The sequence below is a fragment of the Hetaerina americana genome, unplaced genomic scaffold, assembly GCF_022747635.1.
Source record: "Hetaerina americana unplaced genomic scaffold, ioHetAmer1.1.p SCAF_533, whole genome shotgun sequence".
Taxonomy (NCBI): domain Eukaryota; kingdom Metazoa; phylum Arthropoda; class Insecta; order Odonata; family Calopterygidae; genus Hetaerina; species Hetaerina americana.
Window position 1 is genome coordinate 54,554 of NW_027287132.1, and position 22,960 is coordinate 77,513.

At 39.3% G+C, this 22,960-nt stretch overlaps 1 non-coding gene across 1 annotated transcript; it reads left to right on the plus strand.

Annotated features, from left to right (window-relative positions):
* Positions 1 to 17,250: 17,250 nt before the first annotated feature.
* On the plus strand, positions 17,251 to 17,367 carry LOC139694736 (U5 spliceosomal RNA). Its single transcript, XR_011702205.1, has one exon. It is a non-coding gene; the product is annotated as a U5 spliceosomal RNA (small nuclear RNA).
* The last annotated feature ends 5,593 nt before the right edge of the window (positions 17,368 to 22,960 follow it).

Here is a 22,960-nt window from a genome sequence, read left to right on the forward strand (position 1 = left end):
GTTCAGGGGGATGGGGTGCCGCAGTGGACCATTGTAGACGGTTGGAAGTCGAATCGGCTTCGAAGGAATCAGTTTTTCAGTGCGATATGTACGGAGAAGTGTTAAAGACGAAGGCATTGATGGAGAAGCACGTTTGGAAACATGTCGGATTGGATTACTTCAATTGCAACCTTTGTCTCGTGGGGTACATGAAGCGGGAGGATTACGTACGGCATGATTTTGTTCGGCACGGATTTAACCCGGTAGGATCGGAGCCGGTTGGTGTAGTACGCAGTGCCGGACTGGTGGATAATCGTTGTTTCGATGCGGACATGGAGATGGTTGCCTGTGGGTAAGAGACATTTGTGCCGCTTGTGTTAACCCAGAAGAGCAGTTTGAAAATGCACCTGGCCGTTCGTGCCAGATACAAACTGTATTCGTGCCGGGTTTGCACCAAATCGTTCACGAGAAACTACTTCCCGAAGAAACACATGTCGGTGCACACGGAAGACAGACATTATTCGTGCGATGCTTGTTCAAAGAGTTTTGGGAGAAAAGACATCCTTAAAGCGCACGTGGCGTTGCATGCTGGGAAGAGACCTCACCCTTGCATCATCTGCGGAAAGACCTTCACGACGAAGGGCAATCTGAAGACTCGCATGGTTGTGCACACGAGCGAGAGACCTTTCTCTCGGATATATTTAATAAAAACACGACCTAGGTTTCGACTGACAAAGTCCCCGTCAGTGACGACAGACAGATCGTCCTGATGATAGAAAGATAACAGAAAGCAATCAACCCTGATGATGACTCTGTGAATGAAAACCTTGGTCGTGTTTAATAAAATATATCTGAGGAATATCTAAGCATTTCTTTTCCCGCATGTATAGTTTTTTAGACTGTGATGAGTTCCTACAGAGCATGTAATACCATGAAAATATATGTTATTTTTGAAATTATGAAGGGCTAACTGAAATTTCTACATAATAAACTCTATTTTCCTTATAGGTTATTAATAAGAGTGTTCCCGTGTTCTCGCCTGGTGGCTGAAAAGAACTTATTTGCTACCTACTTAATAATTTTCTTAATCAATTTCAAACGCTAGCGCCTTTAAATATAAACCATAAACACAGTACTAATAAACCCTTAAAGATCTATTTGGTTAATGGGCGATGGTAGAGTTCCCCCAGGATTTTAAGCCCTATTTACGGCGTGTGAAATTCACACTTTAGCAGGGTATTAAGGGGGGCCAGTTCCTTAATACACTGTGCCGGTTGTGGTCTCCCGGGAAGATATGGTACTATCTGAAAAATCACATAACTTGGGTGGAGCTGCAGGTGCCACCGGGGTGCCTTGCCCGGGAATCGAAACCGGGATTCTCCGGTCAGCAGTCCAACGCTCTACCCCATGGACTACCGCGACCCTCGCTTTCAAATACACGAGCGAGAATTTTATTAGGTCCGGTGGATTTACGAGACGTAATATTTATCTGCAAAAGTTCTATTCTATTCAATTAGATTTAAAATTTGGGCGTCAGTTTGCAGTAACGAATCGGCAAGTTATCGGAGAGTTTGGTGAAGACGTTTTGACGGCAGGAATTAAATAAGTTGGCCTTTTCCAAACTCCTGGTCATTCATTCGCATTCATATTTAATGACTGATGTTGGCTTAACTCTTGACTTAATTCCCTGAAACTCTCAGACGTAGGACCAGATTGCTTTTGGTTTATCTATGGAAATTTCCTCCCATCTTTCCCTTTAGAAGTCGGTTCAAGCTTTCCGGAAATCCATGGCATTCGCCCAAGGTTTTCTTGGTATCATGAGTGATCTCGCTCCTTTTTGTCGCTACGGAAATCATCAGTAATATATTTCATCTTGGCGTTTGTTTTTCTAGGCTTCTTATTTCAGATCCAATACCGATAAAACTTAGCAAATACTGCGCAATGGTCGCTAATTCCTTTAATATGTCCTATATATTGGACTTTTTCGGGTAAGTACATTGAAAAATACCCAAGAATATTACCATAGTGACAAGTTGATGACTTGAGTTTAACACAGCTGCTCGAAGCTATATTTACGCTTAGTTTTAAAACTACGAGTTTGATACAACATCGTTTAACATTCACAATAAGATAAGAATAAATTAAACGCTTGCTTTGGTCGCAATTATCTGGGAAAAATCATTGTAAAACTTAAAAAAAAAAAAGCGGTAAATACACACGCACGTCTCATTTCAGTTATTCACTTGTTTCATAATGACAACAGTTTAAACACGCGCAAATATGCTACGTTGTCCATGAAAACATTATACGACAGATGCAAACTATTACGTATTATTAGGACACATTCAGTACTGATTTATGACTCAAATATTCTAGAACTATTCACAAACATCGGATATATTACGAATACGGTCCATGTCTTCGTGTAAATTAACACAATTTCAAGCTATGGAGAACGAAATTAGGAGGTCTGCAACGCTGAAAATGAGGTCACAACACAATAAAACACGTCGTAATCATGTCATAATTGACCCCAATCCATTTATTCAACGTACGATACAAGAGTAAATGAGTAATGTAAACTTTTTAAAATGCTTTGCTCGAGGATGCGCTATCTGAAAATTTTATACTGTACTAAAAATGTTCATTTCTTCTCCAGGAATTGTAAAACTGCCAGAGTAATACACTTAGCACTTATTCCAAACTTATCCAAAAGCAAATCAGGGGGGCCAGACCGTTGGAGTTCCATGGCAGCAAGTTTCCTTACTGTAATGGAAGGATCTTCATAAACTGCGGATAGGACCCCTTCTCCGATTCCGCCTTCCGGGTAGTGATCCTAAACTGTTATCACTTTTCCACCACATTCCTTGGCATGACTCTTCATGGCTTCACAATCAATTGCATTAATGGTGAACAAATCCATTATGCGGTCGCTCACTCCACATTCCGCCAAGAAAGCGGTTGCTTTCATAGCCTCGTGCAGAGTAACACCACGACTAATTAGTAACATTCGGTCCTTTGGGTGTCGCAATACGAGCAACACCGCTCTGTTAACAGAGCGGTGGTAAGGCAGGCGCATCCAAAGAGTTTAAACATTCAGAATGAATTCAGAGTACCAACGATTTGATAATGAATTACGAAGTTTAAGTCATCCACATCTTTGTTCCTAGCCGTCTAAATAGCTCGCTCACTCATACCGTTTGTGAATTTGGTAAATTCGAATGGTAGGCCTCATTTTCGTGCGCTGCAAATTAGTCCAGTGGCTTCACTTTATGCGTGCAAACTAATTTCCTTTTATCAAGGAAATCACGCGCCTAAAACAACAAAACACAAGTTCATATCATCATCGTGACACACGTGTTAAGCCTGACGTACACATTCAGGCAAGAAGGGCATCATATTCGAGTGGTGCCTGGTGATATAATATATGCACCAAGGAGCCAAAATTGTGCAACCTGCTTCCTCCAGGGTTGACAGCATTCCAACAACAACAGAGTAAAATAGCAAAGTTGTAAATTCCTTCATTGAATCGAATACTTGAAAGTCATATGCGTTGCCATAATTGAAGAAAAAATTATTCAATACCCACCGTAATCACCCCGACAAAATGTCTGTCAGCAGCCGTTTTTAATATTTTCATGTAATATTCATTTAGAGCTTCTGGCAAAAGTATCATTTTAATTACGCTGTCACACTAATTTTAAACAAGGGACGAGTCTCATTATTAAAACGCAAATATATTTTGATTTCGAAGTTTTTACTGGCCGAGTTTTAATATTTTAAGCTATAATTCAACATCCCCTCTTCAAATTGACTGTGTCAATCAGTTTTTTTTTTTGAAAGGAGTTCGTGCAATAACGGACTTCTTGATACTATATACGTTATTCGGTCCATTATTCATCATGCCACTCTTGTCATTTGGAATACTTAAGGTAATATGGGTTTTTATGATATATATTTGGGTAATGGTGTAAATATTTGGCTCGGATTATTCGCTGATGACGCAGTGATTGCCAGAAATAAGTAGTTTAGGGAATAGCATTGCTACTAGGCCATGATTGCGAATACCGGAGTGGTGCTGTTAAAAATGAGGGTTAGAATAATGCATTTAAAATTTACAACGTCGAAGATTCGCAATTATATGGAAGATAGGGTTCACTAGAGGTTGCTGGAATACTTTTTTCACTTTTCGTGTAGTCATTTAATGAAATAAATCCTAAATACTTTTCCCCAATAGCGCGATCTTTAAAAATATGTTTAACCCACCTATCTGTGCTGCACTTAATCTCTCCAATTTTAATTGATTTAATATTTCCTACCTTGATACGATGGGGAAAACCTCCAACATCGTCACAGAATACACGCGAGTTCATATCGTTTTCAATTCATATGCACGGCGGTATCGGAAGAATTTGCGGGTGAGGTTTTAAGAATTACCTTTTAGGCAGTAAGATAATTAATTTTAATGGAATGATATTTTTAATGTCGTCTTTCAATGACATTTACTATCCAACCAAATTTTGGGTTCCTTGATCTAATTTTTTCAGTCAATTATTTGAATATTTCGTCACTTTTCCCTGGTATGTTTTCAGAAATTTCTAGTTTCATGTTACCCCTAAATTCTACTTACCACTAGAACTGGAAAATCCAATTATTTCCCCTACTGCTGTTACCTATTGGGCACATTCCTGGCCTCTTTCTATCCTTCTGGCATCACCCAAACGAGCAGGGGGAGGAATTCCACGACATCAGCTTTCTGGGATCCTATGTAACAAAAGAAAGATTGATTAATCTTGAGTTTCTACGAAGAGTTAGGCATTAAGGGGAATTATCAGCCGTCCCCCCCCCCTCACCTTTTCCGAGTACCTTGGCCGTAAAAAAAGGGTCTGACCACCCATTTGAAATCTCTTCCAAATGTTAAAAGCAAGTTTGGACCTGCGGACAAAGCGATGATGGCAGGGGGATTATATCTCGGTCGTTCTCTTGTATTCACGGCTTCCACCTCCTCATTCGCAAAAAATTATTTTCCCATGGAGAGAAATTTTCACCTTAACACTCCCATGAAGTAAATTGATACATATGAAATAGCTGGGGGTAACACCTCCACGTACACTATCAACAAACCATTTGTTTATTCTGAGGTTACCAAGCAACACTAAGGGAAGTACGGCTCAATCTCAACAGTTGAGCAGTGTTGTGCCCTACAAAACAATTATTCCGAAACATAAGACCAATGTATTTTCATTTTAAATTCTCTATCCCGGTGATTTTAGTCTTGTGTTCCCGAAAGTGTGTATGTATTGAATTATGTTCTTATTTTTTTTTTGAAACTAGCTTTTGCGAAGTAAAATATGAACTATGGTTGGTTTAAATTCGAAATTAACTCAATCCCTCATTTCGCTATAATTTCTTTCAAAGCAATATATCTATTTTCTATTGTTTCTATCCATGTTATTTGTGTCATATAGAATTGTTCAATTGATTCAGTCTTTCATAATTGCCGTCAAAAGATGTTTATTTTTAAATCTCGTGTTTTTTCTGCCATTCCTTCATGTGTACAACTTTTGCGTAATAAGTGTGGGGGAAGCAATTATTATTTTGCCCTGACGTCCGTGCATTTGAGATGTATCTATTTCCTTATCTCTCGGTTGAGCTAGGACCTTGGCATGTCCAAGACATCTTATTCCCCAAGTGTTCCGACCTAAACTCTTAAGAAAATCGCCTCTCGCCATCTCAACACAGACACACAACTTCGAAAAGATATTACACAGACGAGTTACGTCGGCCTTTCTGCAACCGTTAAGGAGATTACGGACGTAATACTTCAATTGTTTCCTTCCCGCCTTGTCGCAATTTCGTCCGCCCTCGACAATTCATCTGGCGCCTGAACGTTTTCGCAGACCTAGCATTTCAACTAGAGATGAATACCACATCAAATATAAATCAAGCAAAAGGAAGTCGCTGAAATGAACACGAAAAGAAATGTACAAAAGAGAGTTGGTAATTGTCCAACTAATAAGGTGTTTATTATTAATTTATGCAAGCGTAAACTGGAATGTGATCATATTAGGCAATCGCGCAGTTAACATTTCACAATTTTCCAAATCCGAGGAAACTCAGCCAAAGGTCTGTAGAATAAAAAATTTAAAAAAAGCCATTGTGTACGTTATTTCCAATATCTCTAACTGTGTTGCACAATCATCATTTCGGAATATGCCACTGAGGTTTGACCAAGTCTTCGTCATCTAAAAAATTTAATGTAATGACATAGAATGTTTTTGGTAATATAAAATCTAAATGAAACATTTTGTGCTATCCTAACTTTCCATAATTGCCTTCAGAATTTCAAATTGCAAAAGGAAAGGAAAAGAAAGCAGACATTGTAATCCCCAAAAAAGTTTATTTTTCAAGACATCTTCTCATGAAAGCCATTTGTATAATCCTTATTAAACACAAGCTAGACCAACGGCATATATGGGAGGTTAAACTCTTTACAGTATCAGTATATATATATATATATATATATATATATATATATATATATATATATATATATATATATATATATTATGATACTAAATGTTGAAACCTGGATAGTGAATCAGCAGATATGCATCCTAATAATATGCAAAACATTTTTCCTAAACTTTCTTCTTTCTCCGACCTTTTCTCTTTTGCCAACTATTTGATTCTTTCGCGGGGCCTTTCTGGAGAATATATGTTCTTCCAATTAATTGATGTTAGTTATTTGTAATAGGGTAATTACAACGGAACATGCCTACAATTAATGAGTCTGCAATTTGGCCGCGACTTCGTTTTGCGGTACAAGGTTATTCACTGATTTGGGGAATCGTCATGTACACGTCACGATTTCAGCTGTTTGAATATAAACTTTTTGGACAGAAGAAGGGTTTCCAACATTCCAAAGTTTGTGGTCGTGTTACTTTTGGTCAAAATGAAGAAGATGGATTTGGGGTTGAGGTCATACTGCTAATTCGGAGAGAAAAGTAGGAAACACCTGAAGGCAGGAAACACCTGAAGACGAGAGAGATCAGAATGAAGTTGGCATACAACGCGACTCTCGAAGGTCTACATCAAATGGCATTAGATCTGACTGAAGGGGAGTTGGATCAGGGTGACAATCCGACCGCACATACCATATCTAAAGGTTTTCAACATGTGCGTGGTCTTACATTGATTGGTTTGGGTCGGCACGAAGAGAGCGTGGAATACTTAGTCTCCAGCTGCATTTACCGGACGACTAGAGGAACCTTGAGCATCAAACGTCCTGCTTTAAGGGCAACAATCAATATAATTCATCAACTAGTTTGTCAGGGTAAGGTGAAATTTGCTAATAAGTTTCTTCCGGATGTTCTAGACAATGTTCTCGAAGAGGAAGGGCCTATGACACAGATGGACACTTTAAGAGATGAGTCACGGCAGGATGGGGAGGGTAATCAGTTTGACTTTGTGAAAGATTGCATTCGCCAACTGGCCTTTGCAGTGTTTGCCCGGGCTGACTCTCTAGAAAAAAGGTATCTTAATTTCAAGGATGTGCTTTACTTCTTCAAGTCTGTCCATCTGTTCTTTATTAATCGTCTGGGCGATGAGCATATGTTGACCTTGGAAACCAGGGGTCTCCCTGCCACATCTAATGGGGTCCGATTTTCCCCGCCCACCGACGATGGAAGCCAGGATTAAATTAATATACTACATCATTCGAAGATAAATGTTAATGACTAAATAATTGCATAAATTGAGCATAAAATTAATTACAGATGATAGAAACAAAGAAAATGAACACATTGCTCTGAAAGAAATTAATAGCAAAACAACAGATTAAGTACACGTCGTATTAAAACCACGATAGTTCGCATTTGCCTTTGATAAAGGATGTTAAACATCAAATATGAACAAATTCTATTTATAAATAAGTGGATGCATAACCAGTTAAGAAGGAATACAGGACTACAATCACCGGGAGAGAGAATTCATATTATAATTACATTGGTACTAAATTTCGAAATAATAAACGCAGGCATGATACTCATCAATTTAATGAGTTTTTATTGCTTTCAATGGAATGTTGTTGAGAAAATTTCACTCAATGGGCAGCAATTTATTGTTTCCGACGAAGTTGAGGCCGTGAACACACAAGAATGGGTGAGATATAAATCCCCCCTGCCATCATCACTCAGCCTGGCTCCAAGGTCCTGGGTCCAACCTCCTGCTCCCTACACCCCTAATGGGTAAGCAGTCAGATTTCCCAGCTCCACAATAACCAAAGATCATTCCTCGGTGTACAGATCGGAGATGAGGCCCAGCACCTTCTTTGGCATCCCCATTTCTGCGAGTACACAGATTATGTGGGGGTGTGGAATTAATTGACCGGAAGGCATCCACCGTCCAGCCATGCCAGCATGATCTCCGTCCCCTTTGCAGTGTTGCAGCCGTAGGTCTGCTTGAGCATTGAAGTTGTGCTCAAAGCAGGCTTCGGTGGTGGGGACGAAGCCTTTCTGGTAGGGGAAGGAGAGCCTCTTTCCCTTATAGGCCCAGGCAGAGGGGCGGTCCGCCAGTATCCCCGTGAATACTTTAACAAAGGTTGTACTAAGGGTAATTAATTGCTAATATCCCCCCCCTCCTTGCCTACCCACCCAGAGTTTGCCAGTTTCATTCCCATCTAGGGGTATTTTCCTCCACCTAATGCTTGGTTGTATGTGAATGTCTGCAATGCAATATCTGCGAAGCAAGTGTCAGGTAGAATAAGGGACTATAAGTCTCAACCTCACCCAATTAAGTTGATAGATAAATAAATTGTAAAGTAGGACAGTCAATGAGTGCTCCAACAATGCCTGGACTCTTAACGATCTGATGAATATGACAGAATGCCATCCAGATCGATTGACCGCCACGACTTAGAAGGCATACTATCCGGACTACTGAAACGGATATTATGCTGTGTCCTTTGCCTGACTCAACCCAACCTACACTTCGGCTGTGGTGAGTCCTTCCCGCAGGTCGCGTTCTTTTCCAGACTGGGGCAGTGACACATTAACCGGGGGAATCGTAAATGGGGCCCATGTGATTATTGCAGATGATAAAACAAACCGCTGCAGTGTCTAAGAGAGGTTTTTGAAGTTACAAAATAAAAAAATACATGGCAGGCTTCATTAATTTCTTCAAAATCAAACATGGAACCTCATTTAAGCGTATATATAACTGCACGCTTGGGCAATACCAGCCTAATTGAGAACAGAGAGTACACTAAATACACAAATGTTATTATCAAATGTTGCAGATAATAAAAGGTGAGTGAATGACATTATGAGAATACATTAATGAAATGGCAAACCTGATTACTTTAACACAGAACTTGGGTTTAATAGGGTCGGCAAAAGTTTAACTCTTGGACATGAATTGATGTGCTAATAAATGCCCGCAAACAAGTTCGTATTTGGATAGTTATGCCGTGCATCTTATTTAAATAAAGAGATGAGATGTAAAGTGGAAAACGTCCTTAATAAAATGCCGAACGGTAATATTACAACGATTGGGGATTGGCACAAACACTTGACTTGCACCAAATTTATGGACTACGGTACTTTATTTCAATGTAATTGCTGACTGAGAAACTTTTTCACGTATTTAGCATCAATTTCCTAAGATTGATAAATAACAATATTTATATCAGCATAAACCTTTCGCTACGATAAAATAGCAACCCTAAGAGAAAAAAATAAAGGGATATATGCTTGGCTCAGAACATCTCAGTTTCCGAACTCCGAAGTACAGACATTATTTAATATTTTAAATGCACGGTGGCGTTAGACTTTAGTGGCCTGGAATAAAAATTGAGATCATAAACTGTAATGCGATAGATTTTCAACCCTAATGAATATAACAGTAACTGTAGAAGCTAGACACATAAAAGTTAAGCCAAAATTAGTCTGGTGCGTATTCACCCCTGTCAAACACCCTTGCCATCCTGCTGAATAGTATCAGATTTATTTACAAATAATAAAATCCACGATGTAAAACAAAACGGGTAATGTAACAAGCTAAAATATTATTCACTTCACTCGATGTATTCTACATAAAATGTATATTACGTTTCCGGAACCTCCAAATTAGACTTGTACACAGATTTTTGTGTTTGCAAGTCATTATTTCCTTCATAATTCTGGTTAGAACAAATAATTCAACTTGTAAGCTAAGAATTAACAGATGCGGTATTTATAAACACTAGTTCGTGGAATCCATTCCTTAATCCAATCGGTCCAATCCACGTTCCACTGTTGTTAGAACAAGGGAATTGATATGGCGCCGAAACAAAAGTTCCCGTCAGCTGATCGCTAATATTACGTTTCGTGAAAAGGATAGATGGATTTTTGAATGAAATAGCATGGAAATGCAATCAAATTCCTTTAATTCAGCTGTAATGCGTCTCATGATCACCAACCAATCATCTATTTGAAACATTTCAATGCATCATCAGTAGAAATGGTTACAATATTTACATCATTGCAAAAGACAAAAAGGTTTAATTGTAAAAGAACCACACAGATTGCACGAAGAAACAAAATTAAACGTATCTCTCAAGCATTTTGCGAATGATAATGAAGCTGCCAGTAAGTCACTTTACCTCAAGTCAAACCATTGATGCTCAACGCGAAGGAAATTATTTAAAAGCTTTATAAGTATTAAAACAATGTTATTGCAGTAGGAATCTAATTAGTCATTACGGTAGGCAGATATGTAGACTGTACTGCATATTTATTCTTTGTGCAGTGGATAACTTGAGTGTATTACATCTGTAATATTCTGAACATCCACCAGATTCGCAATCAAATAACCCGCCTCTCGTGCGCGAAAATGCCATGACTTGGAAGTTGGCAAACTGCCGCGAGATGGCTACTTTGCAAAATTTGTCTGCCTTAAGTGCATTTTAATGTTATTTCAACTGTGAAATGGCGTAAAAAGAACTAAAATGACTCAATAAAATAAATTATAATTTATTTTATAGGGTTTACATTGAATAATGGTACATTTTCCACGCCACTCGAGTTATCACAGTGTAAAACCTAGGCGTTAAAACATATATTAACTTTTAAAAAGTAATCGAGAATAGGATGGCTACCCGAAGGTCCTCCGCCCATGACTCGAAATTAGCGGCGGAGAGCGAGCTCTTAAGGGCCCGCGTCGCCGAGCTAGAGGATAGTGGCGGAGCTCTGCTCCAGGCTGACGGGGTGTGTGGCCGCCTCGGGTGCGGGGGCTCGCCCCGTTGCCTCCCGGACCGCAAGCAGCACCAGTTTCGTGTCCCGGGTGCAAATGCTAATAAGTCGGTCTTGAAGGCGACGGTGGCCAGCCCTTCTCGCCCGGTGGCGACCCCTTCCCCTCGGCCAGAGGGGGGGGGGGTCTTATTGCTAGGGAGTTCCAACGTCCGGCGGTTGGTGGCCCCATTGCGGGAGAGGTCGGATAGGGACGTGACGAACCAGAGGGTTACATCCTACAGCATGCCTAGGGGGTTAATTCCTAACGCCACGGCTGCAGTGGGGGCGGCGTTCCAAGGCACGAACTGCTCCATGCTGCGGTTAGTAGCCCATGTCGGCACCAACTCTGCTTCCAGGTACAGATCCGAAAAGATTACTAGGTTACCTAAAGAAATTTCTCGAGGTACGTACACAGCTAATGAGACAAAAGAAAGAATCACCTATCAGAATATGGACCGATCGTGTATTAAGACACCCAAAAGACTTATAAATAGCATCATCAGAAAGCAGACCGCAACGAACACAAAGAAGATTCTAGACGAAGAAATAATTTCCGTATGAATATTTAACTGCCGAAGTTTAAAAAATAAGATACCGGATTTCACCACCCTTTCATAGCTCAGAATCAGATATAATTATAGGAACTGAAAGTTGGTTAACAGATGATATCGCAGACAGCGAAATATTTCCCAAGTGCTTCACAGTTTATAGAAACGACAGACAGAATAGAGCCGGAGGAGGAGTGTTTATCGCGGTTAAAAACTCTACCATCAGTAGAGCTGAGTTATTACCTGATAACTGTATAGAAAGTGTCTGGTGCTCAGTAAAAATACCCAGTGCGAAAAAAATATATGTCTGTGCGTATTATAGACCACCCCATGCTGGCGTTAACTCTATACTAGATCTAGAAAGGCAGATAAAAAGCTTTACATCCCACAACAATGAGCATAGATCAATAATCGGTGGCGATTTTAATGTTCCCACAGTAGATTGGGATTCGTACAGTTTTATAAATAGAGGTAAAGACAAGGATTTATGCGAGTCCCTCTTAATGGCGTTCACCTCAAATTCCGTACATCAATTAGTCACTTCACCAATAAGGGGAAAGGACATTCTTGATCTATTAGCTACTAATATACCCGAAAGAGTTAAATGTAGGAGTTATTGATGGAATCAGTGATCACAGGGCTGTAAACGATAAATTTTCCCTAAGCGTAGAAAAAGTTAACAAACCTAAGAGAAAAATTTATTTATTCAATAAAGCTGACCATGATGGGGCCTAAAACGTGGGTTAAACTGTTCCTTTCTAAGATTTGACGAATTAAACAAAACTAGGAGTGTCGAGGATACCTGGAATAATTTTCTTGCGATAACACGTTCCGCAACACAGAGATTCATACCTAGTAAATATATAAGAGAGAATAAGGAACCCGGTTGGTACAACTCTGAAGTTCGGAAATCACTAAGACGGCAAAGGGTGTGCCATGCCAGAATGAAAAACGCGGTTAAAGATTCCTCCCCTGATAAAATCAACGAAACCCTACAGAATTACAAAGCATCTGCGTCCACTGCCAAGAAGGCCTTCCGGAAGGCGCTAGCGGAATTCAAAAGGAAAAAATTAAGTGAGCTTTTAAACGATAACCCAAAGATGTTTTGGTCCTACGTCAGGGATGTGCAGGGAAAAAAGTCCACCGTAAACCCATTGAACAACGAAAAAGGAGATAAAGTAACAAGTAGTTTAGATAAAGCCAACATATTTAAGTCATTCTTCCACAGTGTTTTCAACAAATGCTCCCAGAATATACCGGAGTACCTTCCGGAAACATTTCTACAGCCAATGCAAGCAATCGACTTTTCCACCCGCGGAATAGAGTTACTCCTTAAAAATATCGACCCAAACAAATCTCCGGGACCTGATGAGATACCGGCTCGCGTGTATAAAGAACTGTCGTCTGAAATCGCTCCTTATCTTAATATTATATTTAAGAAATCATTAGCAGAAGAAAGCGTGCCAAGCGGCTGGAAGATAGCTTCTGTGAGTCCCATATTTAAAAATGGAGACCGGGAGGACCCCAGTTATTATAGGCCAATATCGCTCACCTCAATATCCTGAAAGATTCTTGAGTACATCCTTCGTTAGTTCCATAATGAGGTACCTCGATAACCAAGATTTCTTGATTAATAACCAACACGGATTCCGTAAAGGTAGATCCTGCGAAACTCAACTCGCACTCTTTGTTCATGATATAATGCATGCCGGTGAAAGTAATATTCCAGTTGATGCGACATTTCTAGATTTTAAGAAAGCTTTTGATAAAGTCCCTCATTGCAAGTGACTCGCTAAGTTGGAAACTTATGGAATACACGGGAGTGTTTTATGCTGGATAAGACAATTTTTAAAAATTCGTGTTCAAACAGTCGTCCTGGAAGGTGTATCATCCGATACTATTAAGGTCACGTCCGGTGTACCACAGGGAAGTGTCATAGGCCCCCTTCTTGTTTCTTATTTACATAAATGACCTCAGCGCCGTGGTTAATAGCAGGCTCCGTCTATTTGCTGACGATGCGGTGATTTATGGGGACATTCGGAGTCGAGATGACAGAGTCACGTTAGCCAACGACCTAAATGCAATCCAGACTTGGAGCGATACATGGCAATTGGAATTAAATTTGAAGAAATGCGTATTCATACATTTTTGGGAAAGGAGTAACACCCCCCCATTTAGTTACAAAGTGAAGCAAACAGAAATCGCGAGGGTAGATTCCTTTAAATACTTGGGTGTAACAATTACTCACGATCTGTCCTGGGGAAAGCACATACGGGAAATATGCGGTCGCGCTAATAAAAAAATTGGGATTCGTAAAAAGAGTGCTGGGTAAATGTGACGAAAAAGTGAAGGAACGATGTTTTCTTGCCCTAGTCAGGCCCCGCCTAGAGTATGCTGCCAGTATATGGGATCCTCAAAGATTAATTCAATTTCGGAATTGGATCGAGTTCAGCGGAGGGGGGCTAGATTTGTGAAAAATTGCTATGACCAACGCAGTAGCGTAACTACTTTGCCAGAAAATTCAGGCTGGGATTCCCTTACACAGCGGCGTTTACAATATAGATTAAACATATTAAAAACATTTAAAGATGGGTCTTTTTCCGATGACATCAAGAACATAATACGAACCCCAACGTATTACGGGCGGAGGGATCACGAATGTAAGATTAGAGAGATTGACTGCAGGACAGACAGATTTAAATGGTCATTTTTTCCGAGAACAATAAGAGACCAGAATTCTTTTAATCGAAATCGCCCAGGATCCGGCTTGACATAATAAGTATTAACCTACAAGGTAGCGACTGCGCAGGGTTATACGCTAATATTTATATATATATATATATATATATATATATTTTTTTTTTTTGTGTGCAGATTCCCCTTACCTTTCCCCATCCATTTGAAAAACCCTAATCCCCTCATCCCCTACCCTTTCCTACTGGTGCTGCACCCCCTGCCACACACCTTTTTGGTGGCTTGCAGGGTGTAGATGAATATATTACGCGGCCACAGTGATGTATATTTGAAGCCTAGGCATCTGCGTTTCATTGCTTAATGCTTTAGAAATATTTATGGCTATACAGTTTTAAATTAACATCGCGTCAAGAGTGAAATGTGATAATTGACAACTATGATGAAATATACATAAGGCATACCATTCATAACATCCTGCTTCATTTATTAGCAGCAATACGTACTTAGAATTTAACTGATTTCTTTGGAAATTCCTCAAGATCACACCAAAGTGACATTCAAACCAAAAAATACGTAAAAACGCCGCACATTTCAAAAATAAACATTTGGTCGTTTGGGACAAACAACAAAGTCGTCTTAGGCGCACCCAAATATTACGCAGGCTGATAACAATTTGTGAATGATCAAAATTATTTCTCAATTGAATTCGCTACATAATTGCTAACGGAGGAAGAATATTATCGGAAGGAGCAGGATTAAAGAAATCAGCGGACAAGGACTATTTCCGTCTCATGTGCGTCGGTTGATGAACGCACCTACGGAAAGACATAATCGAAAGTTGTCACAGACAAAAAAAGAAATGTTTTTGCAAGGAAAACTTGCTACCACCGCTTTTTTTAAAGCCTATTTGGCCGAAGTTATCATTCAAACGGGGAACGAGGTAGTTCAGCTGTTAGAGCACAATGCTACTGACCAAATGGTCCGGATTCGATTCTCGAGCATGCCTCGTACAATATCAGTCGTACACCCTAACTGATAAATTAGCCAAATATTGGACAATATCAGCCCTACCACCAGATATGTTTGATAGAACAAAGATAGGTCGACACAAAAGAAATAAGGTACAGACGCTCTACTTCGCACTATTTCAGATCGCATTTCATAAGATTATATTAATAGCCTCTTTGCATAAATAATACGTAGCAAAAGGTGTGGTTGGAATTGCGTATTTTATAAGTTTCAACACTAAGCATAGTTGCTACAACTCCAACAAAGTAAAACCACCAAAAATCTAGTGAATATCACGAACAAGTGAGTCCACGTACTATTGCCTTTTGTGCAACTTATGTATGATACATTATTTACATACAATGATATTAATAGGAACGTCTAAGTCATTTCAGGGAAATACAATTCACCTACCAGCTCAAATCAAAATTTACCGACTGATATGAATGTTAAACGTGATGCAATTACGGTCAACTACTCACCTCTATCTGCAGTAGGTCCTGAATTATCTCAAATACTAATAAACCATCTGTTCTATTCACATCGAATACATTAACATGCCAGTCGTCGGATTTTAGACATGGCCTGCATACAAATCAACTACCATCCATCCACATTTTCAAATGATACTTTTATAGAAATATCACGACAAAAAAAACTTCACCATCGATCCGAGGTAAGAAGCAGAGCGTTTTTCACTATACAACGCTCGCTTCGATTAAGAAAATGGTCTCCACTGATTCGATGAACGCTTTTAACAATTTATTCATATCTAAAATTGAGAATACTAAAGATTTCACCAAAAAACTCGTGACAACATTCGTACTACCATAATACTGGTTCGTGGAATCCATTTCTTAATCCAATCGTTCCAATCCACGTTCCACTGTAATTAAAACACGGGAATCGATATGGCGCCGAAATGGAAATTTCCGTCAGCTGATCTCGAATGGTACGTTTGGCGAAAAGGATTGATTGATTGATTGATTTTTGAATGAAAAAGCATGGCAATGCAATAATTTTCCTTAACTTTAACTTTAAAAGTCTCATAATCACCAACCAATTATCTGTTTGAAACATTTCAATGTATCATCAGTGGAAATGGTTACAAAATACACCACTAACATCATTGAAAAATACACAAATGTTTAATTGTAAAAGAATCGCGCAGATTGCTCGAAGAAACAAAATTAAACATACCTCTCAAGGAAGCTATGAATAATAATTAAGCTTCAAACAAGTAGCTATACCTCAAGTCATACCAATAATGATTAACGTGACGGCCATTATTTAAAAGTTTTAACAGTAATAAAACAATGTTATTTCAGTAGGAATCTAATTAATCATTACAATAGGCAGATATGTAGACTGTAGTGCATATTTATTCTTTGTGCAGTGGATAACGTGAGTGTATAACATCTGTAATAATCTGCACATCCACCAGATTCGCAATCAAATAACCCGCCTCCCGTGCGAGAAAATGCCAATTCTTGGAGGTTAGGCAACTTCCGCGAGATGGCTACTTTGCCAAAATTGCCTGACACTAGTGTCTTTTAATGTTATTACAAGTGTGAAATGGAGTAAAAAGAATTAAAATGACTCAATTAAATACATTATACTCTAATTCATAGGGTTTACATCAAATAATGGTCCATTATAATGAAATGAATTTTGTATTTCCCATAGTAGTTACTTCACGAGTTCTACAAAAAGTCTATTTAAAACCTCGTTGTTCAGTTTCCACAGGATTGTCAGACTGGTTTCCCTTCAAGCGAATAAATCTTTCGCCTTTTACTAAAGATTTCCGTGGAGGGGATCATATCTGTCTTACAAGACAATTTTTGACTGTGCCCAACCCTGTTGGGCCATATAATTGGTAACCACTACATAGGTAACATACATAACGCTAGACTTCATGAAGGGTATTCAGTAAAATATGTTTTGAGAGAAGACGATGTGCGTTAGTTGCCCAATGATGGCCACCTGACGTGGAGTTGACGCGGATAATGAAAAAAACCTGTACATGGGCTGGAAGAGGTAAATTGAATTTATACAACAAATTAATTCATAGTAGGTCCCTTCACTTCTTTCAAAAGAAAACATGAAACCTCATCTATTCATACATAGATGTACCCTTGGGCAATACCAGCTTAATTACTACCAGAGAGTACACCAAATACCTGCTGATTATTATAAGATTCTCGCGTCAGCAATATTCAACTTTAGAATCAATACAGGAAACGTAGGAATTGGTTATAAAAGGAGTTAATGTAAATGGAGAAGACATCAACACGCTCCGGTTTGCACTCATGACATGACAGTGGTGGCGGAAACGCGAGAATGAGGACACCTTCTAGCAACTCTCAAAGTCCCTATGGACAATCTAGTACAGGGGGAATATTTAATATGAACATGAAAAAGAAGAAGACTAAACTCATTGTATGTGTGCGGAAGATGGAAGCCGAATGGAGACATATCACAATACGATGAGTGAAACTAGAGCAAGTGGAACATCCTTCATCTACGTACCTCGGCAGCAGTATCAGTGACAAGGGATGTAAGAAGTTCGACCGACATCAAGCGAAGAATAGCCCCAAGATAAGAACGCTAATTCATGAATAAGAAGAGGCAATTACTAATGTTCAATGAGCATAGGATTGCAAACAAGGAAGGAATTCGTCAAAGACTCGTGTGGAGCATGACAATCTGCGGATCGGAGACATGGAACATTGGAAAAGTGGACAAAAAATAAGAATAGAATAGAAGTATTTGAACCATGGTGTTGATTAGCAGAATGCTGAAGCTATTAAATGGACAGAGAAAACGGGAGAAGGAACGAGAAAGTATGTATACGGAAGGAGAGAAGAGGACAAGACTATTATTATTGAGAAGACATTACGGCAAAGAAGAGGCACAATGGATTGATTAAGGAATATAATAGAAGGGAAGATATCATTCCACGAGAAAGACCAAGAGATATTCACATACAGAAGAAATTAAGAAGGACGTAAAACAGAGGGTGTATCAACGAATGAGGGAATTGACATTGAATAGAGAAGAATGGAGGGCTGCTGTCAACCAATCCTAGCATTGAAATACTGATGATTATGACTACTGTAATTAAAAATAATACACCACCTCAGCTATGAATTTAAACAAAATGGATACATATATAATAATAAAAAAACAACGATAAGCGCAAGCGATGTATTCTACAATAAATATATTTCACGTTTCTGAAAGTTCCCAAATAGTCTTTTCCACGAGTTATCGTTTTGCCAAATATTATTTCCTCCTTAACTTATGGTTAAAAGAAATAATTCAACTCGTTAGCAAATAATTTAAGAGACTCCGCAGATTTCAAAAACTATTCATACAAAAAATTGTTCTGATGATTGTCATATTTCTAATTTAAATTGAATATACACCACCCTTCCAAAGTTATTACTTAGAGTAATAATTTAATACAAGGATTAAGGATCGAAAACGTAATGGCATAAACCAATAGTGTTTCCGGAAGATATTCCAAAAATAGATTATTATTGAAAATTACCACATCCATAGCAGAGTGAAATTGCAGCTGAAAGCGATGTTCGCAAATGTAACGCATTATCCACTGTCTTAATCTCATTATATCTTAACTTTTTTCCATCTTCAATTACATTTTAAATGTATCTGGTCACAATTAACAGTCCTTATGCCATCTGCCTTTCACTTCTTGGATATGAATATGTTAGTACGACTAAACTAGACCTACCTTTTCAATAGGTATCACGATTTCATTCGCAATCAGTTTGGACGAATTTTAACTGAAGAGACCTCCAAAGAATGCACAAACTTCTCCAAATTGATGAGAAAACAGTGAGTGTTAGACGAAATTTCCAAGGAATGCGATACATTTGGTACACACTCGTATCTTTGTTCGGATTTGAAGAAGAAAACTTCCTGAATACGCCTTGATGTCTTGGCACGGTCAAGAAAGGTTTGCGTACGGAGGCTTGGCTAAACCAGCGGAAGAGGGCGAAGAGAGAGACAGTCATAGAAGGAGATTTTAAAACGGCGAGCCCCCTTGGCGTACTGCGTAGGCGAACATGGAAAAATCGAAGGCCAGGGTTACAGGAGGGGTATAAACAGATTTCTCAGAAGAGGGCTGGGGGAAGGTTAACAAGAAACTCCTTGAACTGACTCGTCGTCTCAAGAAGAAATGTGGACTCAAAAATGCCTGCTTGCTATTTGGTCGCATCACCAACAATTATCATATTACGCCTAAAATATTAGTTGTTTCGCTATATCGGTTTATCCACACAGAAATTGACTAATTACTCAATTGAGGGCACGCTATTATAACATCCAAAAACACGGAATAATGAACATATATACATTCAGGTTAATAGAAATAAAGTTACGCTGTGAATCGTTGCCATGACATTAAATAAACAGTGATTGTTAAGGTTTAACACTAAGGTTGAAAATCAATAAATAAACAATATTGTTACAGCGGACGACTTAAACTTTGGGAATTGTAAAGAATGTATTTAAGCAAATTTTGCCTTGTTTCAGCAGGATGGTTGATACCGATCTGCCCGAGGGCCCCGGGTTCGATTCCAGTGCAAGGCACTCTGGGCAGCACTTAAGACATTTGATTTTTCGAGTACCAGGTCTTCCTGGGAAACCGGCAGGGGGAAAGGATCTGGCCCCCTTAATACCCTGATGTGTTAATTTTCACACGCCGTATAGGGCTTAGTGCCGTGTCATCTCTACAATCCCCCTACTAAACCGACCATCGGGTTGATTACTGGGTTTATGGTTTTTTTTACTAGTTCAATTTAAATTTTACATAAACTGCATGAGCTATGGATTTAAAGATAACGGACAATTTAACAAGAGAAAAAATATTCGACTAATTGGAGGTATTCTAAGAGGTATGCGTTACGTTTTGTGAAGATGAAAAATGCCTATTGCATTCTACACACTTCATGTTCACCCGAAATGAAGACCTTTTCCAGAAATGCACCGACGCTTTGAAATTGTTAAGAAAACAAGAGGCTAAAACGAAATTTCCAAAGAATGTGATACATTTGCCTTGTACATACACACGTTCGTATTTCAAGAAGAAAACTTGGCGATTGCCCTAATTTCTTGGCATGGTCAAGAAAAGGTTCGAGTACGGCTAAAAGCAGCAAAAGAGGGGAGAGGGAGAGAGAGAGAGGGTCATAAAAGGGGATTTGAAACGAAAGGTCGCCTTGGGCCCCCTTGGCGTACTGCTGGGGCGAAAATGGAAAACCCAGGCCTCGGGAGAAAGGGGGGGAGGTATAAACAGAATTCTCAGAAGAGAACTGGTGGAAGATTAAGAAGAAACTCCTTGAACTGAAGCCGTGGTCGTCTCAAGAAGAAATGTGGGCAACTCCAACACTGCTTGCTTGCTATTTGGTGGCAACCACTGTCAATTATCATATTACGACCGAGATACTTGCTGTTTCGCTATTAACCAGCCAACTGCGTTTCTGTGACTGTATTATATCGGTTTATCCACCAAGAAATTAACATGTTATTCACTTGAAAGCTCTCCAAAAGCACGAAAGAATGAACACATACATATACGGGCAAGTTATTGCAAATAAAGTTATGCTATGAACCGTTGCCATGACATTAAATAAACAGTGATTGTTAAGGTTTAATACTAATGGTTGCAAATCATTAAATAAACAATCGCGTTACAGCGGACTCAAACTTTGGGAATTGTAAAAAAGAATCCCATTACATATCACTTAATAATACCAAATGGGCCAACGAGTGTCATTTAGCACACAGCGATAGAATTGCAACCTTATTACATAAAACCACAAACATATTTCGAGTGAACCAAATTCCTGATTATTCGAATTCCGGACGCATGATTCAAGGTTGGTTTACATTTCAAATAACTTTTAATGGCTATAAAAGCTAAGAGTGATTCCATAACTGATTCATTGACAATGCTTGGCTTAAGTATAGATGTTATTAAGTAGCTTTCTTACCTCCAAACCAGGCCGATTGATGCTACTATTCCATAGTGTTTGCCCTATCTGGTCTTGCTTCCAAATAACCCTCCCTCCAACTAAAACAGCTCTCACCACTGCCCTTCCCCCACCCAACGGTCCAATTGCCGCCAATTTCAAAATGAGATTTCGGAACGCATTGAGCTGTTCTTTGTTTTCTGTGAAAGAAACGTAAATATTGTGTTACGAAAATTCTTGTCCTCGCTGTTGTACGCATTCTCCAGTATCACTCTAGTCTTCAATACATCTTGTTATAGACAGTGAAGCTGTTTCTTACGTATCTTATTCCCACCGTGGACAGTAAGAAAGGTCATGTCCTGAGTTGTCCGATCATTCGTGGTAAATTGTTCCGAATCCCCAGGAATGAACAGGAAAAAAGTATCGCAAATGGAAACATTGGTTGCAACAACAAATCCAAACATTTTTCCTTATCATTTGGTCCCAAATGATAGTTCATAAGGTCGATTACACTTACGTAATGCATTCAATATATCTCTTGTCATCTATAGAACCCGTAAATCACCCACGTAATGAACAGACGTCATTGAATGTAAATATGATCTGGAAATTTACAATGACTCGTGTCTTTTTTTAAATATAGTAGCGGCAATGGGTTAAACTCCTCGGTAAGTCTTAGCCAAAACGATTTACTTGGGCTTAATGCATTGAGCTAGGCCGATAGTAATGCATTAATGCTACGAAATCATCTATCGAACTCAAGAATTTGTTACGTGAATTCTCTGAGAAATGTTACTTTAAAACTTTCAAATCGGTTAAAGAGGGAAATTTTAACTTGGTGGACCCAAGGAAACGGGGAATAAAACTGCTGCATGAATTACATCAGTGAATTGAAAGTGTTGAAGTTTTTATTTAAAGTGAATCCAATGGAATAGCTGCTTGAGGAGATGATGCAATATGTCAAAGGGTATTGCAATGCGTCTTATTAGCATGACCTGTAGTCAATTACTACATACTGTTGTTCATTTCCATACTTTTCTGTGAGTAGTTTAAATACATATATATAATACAGGGTTCGACCGTAAAATAAGTGTACTGATTTTTACTCGCCGCTCCAGGCGCGCCCAGCACCGCTCTGATGGGCTGCGATTGGAGGGGGGTATGTTGGCAAGCGACGCTGAAAAAGGCAGTCGGCTCCGAGCTGTGGTGTAGTGAGGAGCTCTGTTAACGCGAACCTCCACGCTCGACCCACGTCACGGAACGCGATGCCGAAGTTTTTGGAGCAGCGTTATTCCATCACATTTCGTTAAAGCTTGGGAAATGGCCTACCGAAACTGTCGGTATGATTAACCAGGCTTACGGGGAGTCAGCCATGTCCAGAAACATGATCTTTCGGTGGCACAAGATGTTCGTGGAGGGCAAGGAAGAGGTCGACGACGAACCACGGCCTGGTTTTTTCGCGGGT